Source organism: Danio rerio, chromosome 25, assembly GCF_049306965.1.
Source record: "Danio rerio strain Tuebingen ecotype United States chromosome 25, GRCz12tu, whole genome shotgun sequence".
NCBI lineage: Eukaryota > Metazoa > Chordata > Actinopteri > Cypriniformes > Danionidae > Danio > Danio rerio.
Genome location: NC_133200.1, coordinates 7,882,469 through 7,897,280, shown reverse-complemented (window position 1 = coordinate 7,897,280; position 14,812 = coordinate 7,882,469). Strand labels below are relative to the sequence as shown.

General features: G+C 34.4%; 1 protein-coding gene and 1 long non-coding RNA gene across 14 annotated transcripts in view; one reads left to right on the top strand and one right to left on the bottom strand.

Moving 5' to 3' along the window:
- Positions 1-14,812, bottom strand: part of lingo1a (leucine rich repeat and Ig domain containing 1a) — a 275,532-nt gene that overhangs the window by 59,456 nt on the left and 201,264 nt on the right. For 2 of the 13 annotated variants that reach the window (XR_012400197.1, XM_005174270.6), the window contains exon 1: positions 3,085-3,394. The exons of the other annotated variants lie outside the window; for them this stretch is intronic. The gene's annotated coding sequence lies outside the window, so the exon portion shown is untranslated. Of the gene's footprint in view, positions 1-3,084; positions 3,395-14,812 lie in introns of those variants that run through there. 13 annotated transcript variants of the gene reach the window in all.
- Positions 3,443-14,812, top strand: part of LOC141380879 (uncharacterized) — a 54,947-nt gene continuing 43,577 nt past the window's right edge. Inside the window, exon 1 of the long non-coding RNA XR_012400210.1 lies at positions 3,443-3,594. This is a non-coding gene — a long non-coding RNA (uncharacterized lncRNA). The remainder of the gene's footprint in view (positions 3,595-14,812) is intronic.

Below are 14,812 nucleotides of genomic sequence, written 5' to 3'. Positions count from 1 at the left end.
GTGCTGAAACCTTACATGGAGAGGTATCCTGAATGTTTAACCCAATAATTCGCATCTCATGTGGATTAGCAGTCAGGAACAGTCTATTTAAAGCAGCTACCTTGAGACTGAGGCACAAAACGGTTCGAAAAAACAACAACGTGAGGATAAAAAACAGAAGAATACGCAGAAATACCCAATACATGGATGAGTTTTGTTCGCATCCATGCACGTCTTGACAGGTTCCTTTTTTTTTATTATTTTATCCCTATTTCCCTATGTTTTTTTTTTTTTCAATTCTTTAAATCATATTTAATTATTTTATTCATTTATTTTGTCTAGTCATTTAATTTAGATGTGTATCTCGGTTTTCACTTGTTAAAAATGGAGTAATAGGATGTACTATGAAGTAAAAAAATATGCTATTACAATCACACCCCATAAAGAAATTTGATTTCACATATATAAAATATAAGTCATTTATGGAGCGTAATATTCGAAATATTGCTAAATGGTCATATACACTGTAAAAAATTCTAGGTTACAGACAATTCCTTCATGTTCATCCAACACAAATTAAGTTGACTTAATCGTTTTTTTTTACAGATTTACGTCAATTAAACAAAAAATCTTAAGAATTGCGTAAACTCACTTTAAATAAGTAGCTTGAACAGGCAGCAAAAGTCATTTCTTGAATGTACATAATTGTCTCAACCATTAGAATTACACATTTGAAAATAAATCTTCCCTACATGTTCAAATATATTAGCTACAATTTCACATTTATGTGATTTATATATGGCTGTAAACATCTGATGTCTGTAGGAAACTGCACTTGAATAAAGCTACAGGTGGGTGTAATCTGCCGATTGTCTTTTACAAGCTATTATGATTGTTTGTTCCAGAGTTCTCGTAGACCTACGACCATCCTACGACAATTTTAAAATGATGCTTAAAGTCACAATGCTTTTGGGAAGCGCAACTCAGTAACATGTTTATCTCATTTTAAATAAATTGCTGCACTGCAAATGAATTGCATTGTCAAGCAGAACTTGACCAAAACTTGAATGAAAACCACATGCACGTTTTTGCAATGCCACCATCTTTGTTTTACCAACTCACAGCATGATGAAGATGATCCAAACTACCAGAAATAAACCCAACACAACAATCTACTGCACGGACAATAAAGAAATCTGTTTTAATATTCAACCAAATTGTATAATAAAATATTGCCAATATGAGCATCTGATCTATCTGATATAAAATCACTATACTACGGTCTATCAATTTGTTTCCCCACCAATAACAAATACATCTAAACTAATCAATTCTTAACGTCGCAATATGCAGTCATAAAAAGATCAGAAAACTCAAAAATACCAATTTCTTCCTCACAAAAACATTCAAAGCAGGTTTCAGAAACGTGTCCTCAGAGCAGTGTGTGTAAGATACTGACTCCTTTGGACATTTTGCAATCCCTTATGAAATTTCACCCAACAGGATTCAACGTTAAGGATTTTTTCTACTAGTTCGATTGGGCCAATGGTTTAGATTTTCACTTGCCCTGCCAAAATGTTTACTGGCCCCACCAAAGAAAAAAATTAATTTTTAAGCAATTTTTTTGGCCACATATTTTAAATAATATGTCAAAAATAATAATATAAATAATAATAATAAATAATAATAATCTGTAATTGTTAATAACTATTTAACTAATGTATTTAAATAACATTTTAAAAATGTTAATAAATGTATGAGCAAAAATTCTGTGTTAACAAAACAAAAAGAGTAGTATAAATGTAAAGGTATTTTATTGCAGTTCGAAATTATTTTAAAAAAGGTGTCTGCAATCGGGCCAGTAATGATCCCATCTACTGTCCCAAGCGTCTCTCACACTGGCCCCGGGCCATTGGGCAGTCCTTATTGTTGAACCCTGCCTGAGAAAACATGCATTTAGAATGAGCACATTTAGCTCTGTGTACATGTTGCTTGAATGCTTGGTATGTTTTGCAGCAAAACATACATTACATAAGCATGATTATGAACGTTAAGTGAACTAGGTATATTGGTCTGGACCAAATACAACCGAATTACAAGCTTAAACACACCCTAAAATGATTCTAAAATAACCTCCAGCCATTTTTCCCTTGAAAGTACAGTTCACCTCAAAAATAAAAACTGTTATCGTCATTAACTTACCCTCCATTTGTTCTATATCTTTTTGGAGTTCAACAGAAAATATTAACCGATTAGAAACACTTGAGGATGAGTTAATTGAGAGCAGATTTCCATTTCTGGGTTAACCATCCATTCTTTAAGCCTACATTTGATTCGGACTAGGATTTTTGTACGTTTATGTGGTCATAACACTCTAAAGAGACTTCAATTGAATCAATCCACATGCACATGACTGAGATGGTCACCTTTTATCCGTAAACTTCTATCTACATTAACTCATATTATATGCATTAATTTGAAGGCCACGTGCATAATGCTAGGATTCATGCATCAAACCAGGTTATAAAAAAAATCCATTATACCAGGGCTTTTTTTTTTTTCGCCCTGAGCACCCTTCAATTTCCTAACATGTCAAACTGATTTCTTCCAGTGTGGTGGAATATTTGCCGTCTGTTCAACAACTAAATGACAAAATCATTAATCTAGAAAAAATGCTTCATAGACAACAACTGACCTACATGCTAGAGTTAATTGTCTGGAATCTTGACAATATGAAGCCAGCCCAAGATTTAACTGTAAGATGGATACTAAATATCAATAATGTAAGGTAGTACAAGATTTACATGGTTACAGTAATTACATTATTCTCATTATAAACACACACACACACCTATATATATATATATATATATATATATATATATATATATATATATATATATATATATATATATATATATATATATATATATATATATACACACACACACACACACACAAACAAACACACACACACACACGATATAAGACATTATTAGCCACCATTACTTTCGTGTATGCGTGATGTTGTTAAATATATGTATATTTGCCTATTTATGACACACGCACGCACACACATTTAAATCTGAAGCGTTGTGAACTTACAGCATCATTCCGTATCTCCGCAATACAATATATTCATCCCTTAAAAGACGACGATCCGTCCAGAAACACCGCGGAAAGTGCTAATATCCGTGTGTGACAAACCCTTCATATGATCGCAGACAATCCCTCACAGGCGCAAACATACAAACTCTCTTCATGCGAGCACGGACATCATTATCATCTTCATCAGCGTCATCTGTCGGGCTGATCGATGAGCTCGAGGAGTCGTTCAGATATTCTGATATCCTCCGTCTGTCCTATTAAAATCACGGCAGTGTTTCAGCTCTGCTCCCGTCTGCAGTCTGGACTCACCCAGCAGCCGAATGAGAGCACCTCACACACGCGCACGGGCACGCGCGCACACACCGAAACGCGCGCGCGTCTCCAGTCGCGCTTATTCAGTCTCCAAAATGTCTGAACAAATAAACTGCACCGATCTGTTCGTGAGAGAGAGGTTCTTACGTAAATACTGAGGGAAACATGTCTTTGCTCACGACATTTAACCACGAGGTGCGTATTTCCCGCCCAAACATCAGTAAGTAGCCTACAGTAACTGTCATACTATGAAGAATCGATCTTTAATGCATCAGCAACGTTTGTTACGTAACACTTCAGTTGTCAGAATATCTATCTATCTATCTATCTATCTATCTATCTATCTATCTATCTATCTATCTATCTATCTATCTATCTATCTATCTATCTATCTATCTATCTATCTATCTATCTATCTATCTATCTATCTATTAGCCTACTGTCTGTCTGTCTGACTGTCTGTCTGTCTGTCTGTCTGTCTGTCTGTCTGTCTATCTGTCTGTCTGTCCATCTGTCCGTCCATCTGTCCGTCCATCTGTCTGTCCGTCTGTCTATCTATCTATCTATCTATCTATCTATCTATCTATCTATCTATCTATCTATCTATCTATCTATCTATCTATCTATCTGTCTGTCTGTCTGTCTGTCTGTCTGTCTGTCTGTCTGTCTGTCTGTCTGTCTGTCTGACTGTCTGTCTGTCTATCTATCTGCCTGCCTGCCTACCTACCTACCTACAATTTTGAGTTTACAGTTGTTTTAAGCAACATCAATAACAAATCAATATACACAAAAATGAGTGTGTATGGATTTTTCCCAGAGATGGGTTGCAGCTGGAAGGGCATCCGCTGCGTAAAAACATGTGCTGGATAATTTGGCGGTTCATTCCTCTGTGGCGACCCCAGATTAGTAAAGGGACTTAGCCCAAAAGAAATTAATAAACACACAAAAATGTACACATCCTTACAGGCAACATGGCAAGTATTTGAAGTTTCATAGTCCAAACATGTATATCTAAATACATATTTCAAATGTATTCATTCAGTTGTTGATGTTGTTTTTATCCAAACCAACTTATGAATAGCATAGTTATTGGCAGAATGCTGAATAAATATGGTAATCAAACAGTACAGTTTTTTAAAAGTCACATCACCTTCAATTCCTCCATATTTATGACCGACCAGCAACAGTGGGGATTTTTAAAACACCTGAGAAAAATATCGATCAGCGGTTTTGATCCGTCCAAGTCTCAGGAATAATTTAAAGGCCTGCAAATCTGCAGTCAGCACAAACATTGCCAAATTTTGACACATATGCCCAACGTTTACATACTTTCCATCGCCATACATTGCGAGTGAGGTCTTTAAGGAGACAATTCATTCAGAAGGGCATTGTGTGTTGTGAGTATGAGGTCGAAATAATGATGTCAACTTATATAATCTTCATAAACCTCCATATTTATGACTAAAATGCAACAGTGGGGATTTTTAAAAACACCTAAGAGAATTATCGATCAGTGGTCTTCATCCGTCCAAGTCTCAGGAATAATTTAAAGGCCTACAAATCTGTAGTCAGCACAAACATCGGCATATCTGACACATGCCAATGTATACATGCTTTCTGTGCATATAATTCATGCAAAATTGATAATTCGCCTATAATCAATTTAGCCAATTATGTCCATTAACCTTAAAGGCGTAGTTCACAGAAAATACACTCAATATCTATTCTCTCTCAAGTGAAACCTTTGCGTTTCTTTGTTCTGTTGAACACAAAGGAAGATCATTTGAAGCCTGTAACCATTGACATCTCTTGTAGTAAAACCAATATTGAAGTCAATGGTTACAGGTTTCCAACATTCTTTAAACTATCTTCTTTTGGTGTTCAACAAAAGAAAGACACTCATAGACATCTGAAACAAGAAAAGGGTGTGTAAATGATGACAGAATTGTCATTTTTTGAGTGAACTATCCCTTTAAATAATAATTTGTTCATATTTGAGTTAAACTAATGATGTTTCAGGAAAAACCTGAGGTAAAATTTTCTGACTTATTGATAATTTCATACAATAAACGTGAAAATACTATAGTATTACCTTACAAAAGCTTCATGGAACCACCTACTGCACTTTTTATGCCAAAGAAACCGTCCTGAATGGTCTTTTCAGGCTGATGTTTGACTGCAGTACCGCACATGAGATGTTGGGGGCGCTGTTGCTCTCACGCAGATTTTCTGCTGCCTGAAAAACATGCAGTTTCTGGGCACCTTAAGCATCTGCCTGAAGAAGCTGTTTGAACACAATGGCTGTGAGCAGCATAAACAAACGGCCTCCTGTGACATAACAGCTGTCTGTTTAAATTCATAGGGGTCAGTGCACATCACACGCACCCATAACTGCATTCAGTAAATGGGCGGCCCAGGATTTTCAGCTCCGCTCTGCGTGATAAATCAGATTAAAGCTGCGTTCAGGAGATTTTCCAGACAGACGTATGCCTGGATCGATGGTCTTATTCCGACCGGGCTGCATTAACAGATGAGTTATGACTGATTTCTGCAGACGCCACGACTATGCAAAGACTAAACCTGCAGGACGGTAGTCACTTAACGCCTGGCGCTGTGTGTGTTTGTGTGTGTGTCACAGCTAACAAGAGTCTCGAGTTATTAAAATGAACTTCTCGATGTGCAATGTAACATCTGGGAGGATGAATTAAGGGTGTGCAATTCAATACACCTCAGGGAATTGAACATTTTAGATGGTTTTGATTTGATTATTATTTCAAAATAAGTCATATAATAAAAAAGCGGCATCACGGTGGCGCAGTGGGTAGCATGTTCGCCTCACAGCAAGGAGGTCGCTGGTTCGAGACCCGGCTGGATCAGTCGGCATTTCTGTGAGGAGTTTGCATGTTCTCCCTGTGTTGGCGTGGGTTTCCTTCGGGTGCTCAGGTTTCCCCCACAGTCCAAACACATGCGCTATGGGTGAATTGAATAACCTAAATTGGCCATAGTGTATGAGTGAAAAAGTGTGTAAGGGTGTTTCCCATTGTTGTGTTGTGGCTGAAAGGGCATCCGCTGCATAAAACATATGCTGGATAAGGTGGTGGTTCATTCCGCTGTGGCGACCCCTGATTAATAAAGGGACTAAACCGAAAAGAAAATGAATGAATGAATAAAAAAATAATAATAATTCTGAAAATTAAAGTGTCTATTAAGTAACAGGTAACAAGGTCTGTGTCATTCATAAATCATAAATATATGTAATTTTCAACTGTATTATGTTGCGATTCCTACTTGTTTGTTCAAAACATTAATTTAAGCGACTTAAATGTTTAAAACAAAGATGGTTCATACTGTAAACTCACACCAACATGGGGAGAACATGCAAACTCCACACAGAAATGCCAGCTGACCCTGCCGGTACTTAAACCAGGGCCCTTCTTGCTGTGAGGCAACAGTGCTAACCACTGCGACACCTGTTCTTATTATCAATTCATACATTAACAACGTCAAATTTTAAGGAATCAAAATTACTTAAAATTTACTTAAAACTTGTATCTGTATCCCAATCCCTAAAAAAAAAAAAAAAAAAAAAAAAAATATATATATATATATATATATATATATATATATAGTCAATCTTATTAAATAGAATTATATATTTAGCAATTATATAATAATAATTATTATTATTATTATCGTTATATAATTTTACATATAATAAATAGATAATATTAAATAGATTAAATAATAATAATGATCTATAAATATTAATATAATGTAATAATAATATTATTGTTATTATTATTAATAATAATATTAATATTAATTATTGTTATTATTATTATTATTATATAATTCTCACTCTATATAGATATATATATATATATATATATATATATATATATATATATATATATATATATATATATATATATATATAATTCTATATATTATGTAATTCTAAAGATAATAAATACAAAATAATAAATAAATAAATATAAATAAATAATCTCTATATAATATTACATAATAATTATCTTTATTATATATAAAATTATATAATAATAAATAAATGAAATAAAAATAATGATCTAAAAATAAAATAATATAATAATATATTACCATAATATAACATAATAACTATTATAAATAATACTATTTATACATACATAATAATAAATAATATACATAATAATACTATTTATTCATACATAATAATAAATAAGTGAAATAAAAATAATTGTCATTACAAGAACCATGGTTTGTAAAGCTTAAATAATAATGAAATATATATTCAATTTGATAATAAATTATTTATGTTATTTAATTCCCAAATTACATAACATGCACTAATATGAAACAATAACTTTTACTAAATTGACTTAATTTAAAAATTTTTTATCTGCATTTTAACTTATGTTGCCTTTTTTTTGTTTTACTATTTCTTATTCATGAATCAACAACAAAAACAATAACATTTAAACTAATCATCAAAATTAAATTAAATTTAATTCGAATGTGTACCGGTATCCACTGTTCCTATCATCAATTAATCAACGAACAACAAAGATAACATAATTTCACATAATTCATAAATCATAATTTAATTCAACACTGAAAAATAAAAAGTCTGTGATATAATATATAGGAATCCATTAGACCTAAACTTTCAAAACAAACCAAAAAAACCCAGGTAAACTTCAGTAAACTGTTGTAAAAGTGACTAGGAGACAAACAAGTAGTGACAGATATTTTCTCTAGTACACCCTTTTCTGAGAGCCTCGCTTCGCCCAAGAGACGGGTAAACTATCAGTCTGAACATTCAACTTACAGCGCGTAAAACTCTGTTATTTACTCGCCCAAGCCTATTTCGACTCTCATTTGGAGCTAGGCGTCTGCTATGCCTTTCTCTCTGTCTGATTCTTTGTGACTGGGAGGAAAATGAGAGCGACAGCGATAGAGCCGTCAGCGAGCAGAAAACAAACATCAGAATGGCATCTTCCAAACCCACATGATTTATTTCACAGTTAATGTTGCAACAGCATGACAAATCAGAGCGGTTTTGTAAGGCGCCGGGACGTCGTGATGAGGGCAGGCGCATATTAGGCCTAATCTGACGTATGAGCGACACTTGATATGATCTACAAGTCCAGTGTGACACAAACTCCGTCTGCACCCACAACGCCTTTCACTTTCACAATAATCCTGCTTTTTTTTTTTTTGCTCTCTCCATCTCGCCTCTTTCCAGGGCTAGAAAGGTCATGGTGAAGCTCGCAATCCAACACAATACTCTCTCACTGAAGAAACGAATGGCTTCTGCTGACAGAAAAGGCAGATTTCTGACTATTATCCACACTGTGTATTACTCTTGTCTAGCCAGACTTTTGACTAGCAGGATAAAACTATTCTGGACAAAACTCCGCCATCTGATTGACCATCTGAGAGACATAAAAAAAGCATGAACCACAGTTTGCTGTGTGTTCTGCAAATGATATGATTTAAAATAGAGTAACATGCATGATAGTAACGTGCATATATCAAGTGTGCCGCAAGCCTGCGTTTGAGTGAAGGTCTCGGCCGTTAGATCGCCCCCTGGGGGCTGGCTGCAGTACAAGTCATAAAGCCCGCCTCCTCCGTGTTAATGAAAGAGACTTGAGCCCAAATAAAAAAATTTATTACACTTGCAATAAAATGTCCCGAAAGATGGTTCTGGTCGATTAAGGCACTGGTTATTGTGCTGAAATAGGTGAAGATCTTCATTTCTGCAAACAGTTTGTTTTTAGCAGTAATTTAATGCTGGGCGTGTCATCGTGATTGACAGCTGTGATTGACAGTTTCTCAAAGCAGCGCGTCTGAGCTTCGGCAGAAGACTGAAGTGTTATTATTCGATTTCTGTGTTATTTTACCATGACAAAATGAGTTCAGCAGTAAACTACAGTTTCTGACATGCATGATCTGGTGGAACACTGTTTAATCGCTAAGGTTAGGGCTTTTTTTCGGGCTTTATTAGTTTGCTGATACACGCCTAACCACCCAGATAGCAAAATACACTCGGGCCAGTTCCAGCTAGATTCTCGCCTGCCGGAGACTTACCCCTCAGAGCTCAGACTGACTACCTCTGCTGGACCTACTCCGGATGCCTGGAGTCACTGCCCGATTCCAGCCCGTGTCAATCGAGCCAGATGCGGCGGCCGAGTGAGCCGGCGCTGCCGCATGCGAGCCGGAATCAGCCCGCGACACCGCGAGTAGGTTATGTGCGCTGCGGCCTGGAGCTGGCGCGATTGAATATATAAAACCCTCATATTTGTTAACGTTATTACATCCATTTGTGTTGATATGACAGCAAACGCATGCTGAGAATTTCGGGGGGCGTGGTTTATTTTACATAAACCGTTTGGTTGGAAGCTCGACTCCGCTCATTTTCGCGGCTCCTCCTCTGGCTCCATCAGACAGTCCTTCTGCGCATGTCAAGGCTCCAATTTCAGCAGTCTTTTGCCACAGTTTGTGCCCGTCAAGCAGGCGTTTTGCCCTAAAGGCGTTCAATGGGAAAAGGGGCTGTCGCGTCGTCCATATTTTTTACAGTCATTGGCATATATATTTATAAGTATATAACTGCTGTGTTGTTCATGTAATGTGCAAAATAGTTGATGTTTTATAATTTTAAAAAACTATGTTTTTTATTTCTTTAATAAAAGCGAAAACATAAAAAAATTAGGTCAACATTATTAGTATAGAACAAAATTATATATACACTCACCGGCCACTTTATTAGGTACACCCATCCAACTGCTTGTTAATGCAAATTTCTAATCAGCCAATCACATGGCAGCAACTCAACGCATTTAGGCATGTAGACATGGTCAAGACGATCTGCTGCAGTTCAAACTGAGCATCAGAATGGAGAAGAAAGGTGATTTAAGTGAGTTCGAACATGGCATGGTTGCTCGTGCCAAACGGGCTGGTCTGAGTATTTCAGAAACTGCTGATCTACTGGGATTTTCACGCACAACCATCTCTAGGGTTTACAGAGAATAGTCTGGAAAAAGTCTGAAAACAATAATCTATGGACAGGCGTCACGGTGGCGCAGTGGGTAGCATGATCACCTTACAGCAAGAAGGTCGCTGGTTCGAGCCTCGGCTGGGTCAGTTGGCATTCTGTGTGGAGTTTGCATGTTCTCCCCGTGTTCACGTAGGTTTCCTCCAGGTGCTCCGGTTTCCCCCACAAGTTGGCTAAGCTAAATTGGCCGTAGTGTATGTGTGTGAATGGGAGTGTATGGGTGTTTCCCAGTGATGGGTTGCAGCTGGAAGGGCGTCCGCTGTGTAAAACATATGCTGGATTATTTGCCAGTTCATTCCGCTGCATGTTGCAATTCCAGATCAATAGCCGAAAAGAAAATGAATGAATGAATGAATGAATGAATGAATGAATGAATGAATCCATAGACTGAAGAATTCTTGTCTGAACAAAGTTTAACATTAAATAATTTTCAAAACTTTTTCATTTAAAAAACTGCTCAAATGTTTCACAGACAATTAAAAATAAAGTTAAAAGTGGCATTTCTTGTAAAAACATACTCTATAAACCTTTGAAAAATTGTTTTTAAATCTTTCTTTTAGCTACCATAACTCCGTTCAGATTGCTAGCCACAAAATCTAAGCCATAATACCTCTAACCTGAAAAGCAAATAGGTTTTCCTCAGTAGTTCTCATTCCATCACTCTGGTACCCCATAAACTTGACTTTGCTTCAGGAGGACTACAACAAAAACCTGACTTTTAAGAGGCTTCCTACAGCAGCCAATCAAACGCGAGCTTGTCAGATGGAGAAAGTAATGGAGGGAGCAAGAGGAATGGCTCGGTTCACTTTGGCTGGGCTCACACACAATGCACTATGTTGAGCTATTTCTCTTTGTATTACTGATGGCATTTCCCAGCCGCAGGCTCCAGTGCAGAGACAGCAATAGCTACTTTAAAAGATGTTTCCAGCACAGCACTCATCTCATCTGGAACCAACAAAATCTCATTCTCTTGCTCTGTATTCTCTAGCTATGCTGGTAACAATCAGATCTACACATACACATACCAGATTGCGCACACACACACAGAGCGAGTCGAGGGCTGTCAGGACCAGCTCACAGTTAAAGGTATAGTTCACTGAAAAATGAAGATTTACTCATCATTTACTCTCCCTCATGTGGTTTCAAAACTTTATGGGCCCGATCATAAACCCAGTGCAATGCAGCATCAGGCATGCCGCATGACACAAGTGTTTTCTTGCTAGTTTCAGTCTAAGTCCAAAGACATGCGGTACAGGTGAATTGGGTAAGCTAAATTGTCCATAGCGTATGTGTGTGAATGAGAGTGTATGGGTGTTTCCCAGTGATGGGTTGCAGCTGGAAGGGCATCCACTGCGTAAAACATATGCTGGATAAGTTGGTGGTTCATTCCGCTGTGGCGACCCCAGATTACTAAAGGGACTAAGCCAAAAAAAATTATGAATGAATAAAATAAATAAACAATTAAATATATGAAAAAATTAAATAAATATAATTAAATAAAAAAAAAATATATATATATAAATAAAATTAAATAAATATAAATTAATTTATAAAAATATGTATGAATATATAAATAAAATAAATATAAATAAATAAATAAATATTTTTTGAATATATACATAAAATTAAATAAATATAAATACATAAATGAATATATAAACAAAATTAAATAAATACAAATAAATAAATAAACACATGCATATATAAATAAAACTAAATCAATATAAACAAACAATCAAATGAATATATAAATAAGATAAAATAAATTAAAATAAATGATTGAATGAATATATAAAATTAAATAAATAAAAATAAATACATATATAAATTAACATGTAAACAAAATTAAATAAATATAAATAAATAAACTAATTAATACATAAATAAAATTAAATAATTTTAAATTAATAAATGAATGAATATATAAAATTAAAAATATATAAATTAATAAATATTTAAATGAATATATAAATAAAATTAAATAAATATAAATACATTAACAAATAAATGAATTAATATATAAATAAAATAAAATAAATATAAATAAATGAACAAATGAATATAGATCATTCAATAGATTACATTAGATCATTTTCTTTTTGGCTTAATCCCTTTGTTAATCTGGGGTCGCCACAGCGGAATGAACCACCAACTTATCCAGCATATGTTTCACGCAGCGCATGCCCTTCCAGCTGCAACCCGTTTCTGGGAAACATCCATATACACTCATTCACACTTATACACTATGGAAAATTTAGCTTATCCAATTCATACTTTGAATATAAGTAAATAAATATAAGTAAATAAATATATGAATGAATATATCAATAAAATTAAATAAAATAAATAAATAAACTACTGAATATATAAGTAAAATTAAATAAATAAATCAATGAATACATAAATATAAATAAATAAATAAACAAATGAATATATAAATGAAATGGAAAAAAATATAAATAAATACATAAACAAATTATTAAATAAATGAATGAATATGTAACATTAAATAAATAAATTAATATATAAATAACGTTTAAAAAAATATAGATAAATAAAGAAATGACTATGTAAATAAAATTAAATAAATAAAGGAATGAAGATATAAATAAAAATGTAAAAAAAATTAATAAATAAAGGAATGAACATATAAATAAAATTAAATAAATATAAATAAAGGAATGAATAAATAAATAAAGTTAAATTATATAAATAAACAAATGAATATATAACTAAAATTAAATCAATATTAATAAATAAACAAAAATAAATATATAAATAAATAAATGAATAAATCTGTACAATAAAATGGCAAATTATGTATAAAATATCCATTAGGAAAAATCTGAGTATAGATATGAATAAAATCCTGTACTTTAGTGTACATAAGAAATGTTCAAGTTAAAATTTATGAAAAAGAAATAATTTTCTTAAAAAATATGCACAGTAACTGAAATCTTAAGAGCAAACATACATTTCTTTCTTTTTATTAGACTGACAAAAACACACTATGAAAAGCCAAAAATGCATAAAAAAATGCCTGTAGTATCTCACCTTAACTACCAACTACTATTTATAGACCTTAAGTTCTCAATCCCTGCCAGAGACTAAATTATATATGCAGAAAAAATAACCAATGGCCACACACACCAATCCCCATGGGCACTGCCTCAAAACAATGCGCCTAGATCAACTGACATATTAAATAATTCACATTTACATCTAATTAACAACACAGACACATTATCATGTATAAAAACGAACAAGAAAGAGAGCATACAGTCAAAATCTTCCAGCAACATAGTCCCTGAAAGGAAAAACCCCTGAACCAGTTTTTGGAGTGACCTGTTTTTCTCTGTCTCTGAGGGCAGCAGTCAGGCTATGGAGCATAATATATAGAGTTTTGTGTCCAGAGAATCCAGTTCAAGTCCTGCCTCCAGACCTTCAATGATTAAACCTATCCAAATAAAAGATCCCGCATGCCGCAGGTCTCCAAAACCAACATATTTCTCGCTCTTACAGCACATGCTTGTCAAAGCCTCAACAGCACGCCGTTTTGTTTCAATAAATCCCGACAGAACAACAGAAAGCCTTGTAACCTCTGACTGTAGGTCAGGAGGTCACCGCTAGGGTTTACATAATCAGTACTCTATGACTGCCCACGTACATGCAGAATATTCAGATTCAGTCTCTCTGAAGAGATTTTTTTACATTTCATTAAACACATTTTCACCCAAAACATCAAAGCCAGCAGTTCTCTGAGGAATAAGCTCAGCGTTCAGGCCTTACAATAATGAAAGCCTACAGCACAAAAAAAAAAAAAAAAACAGTCACAAAACTGAAGTCATACATTATTCAAGCCTGCTACCCAATAATTTACAGTATTAAGACTGTACTGTAAACTTGTGAAAGAAACCGAACTGATACTGTGAAGTGTAACGATACATAAAACTGTAAAGTGCTGACATATGTTAACATTATATTAAAACATTTGTTTGTATTTTTTAAAACAACTAAATAGAGTTATGCAACACAGGATCATTGTTGTCGATCGAATCCTGGCAGATTGCTAAAGGACTACAAATCTGCTGGTATATGGACTACAAGTTCCAGTCATTCACTTCACTCAAACGCCTCGCCTAGATCCACCATGATTGCAAAGAGACACAGCTGAAGCTGATCAGAACTAATTACACAGACTATTTATACACCTCTCAAACACACACAATGCTGAGTCTTGTTTAACAGTTTTTGTGAACATTACGACGCGTTTCCCTTGCTTTGCCAGTTTTGTTTGTTTTACTGTTTATTCCTATCTGCTGCCTGTCTTCTGGCCTCCCTGCTGAAAAATCCAGCTTA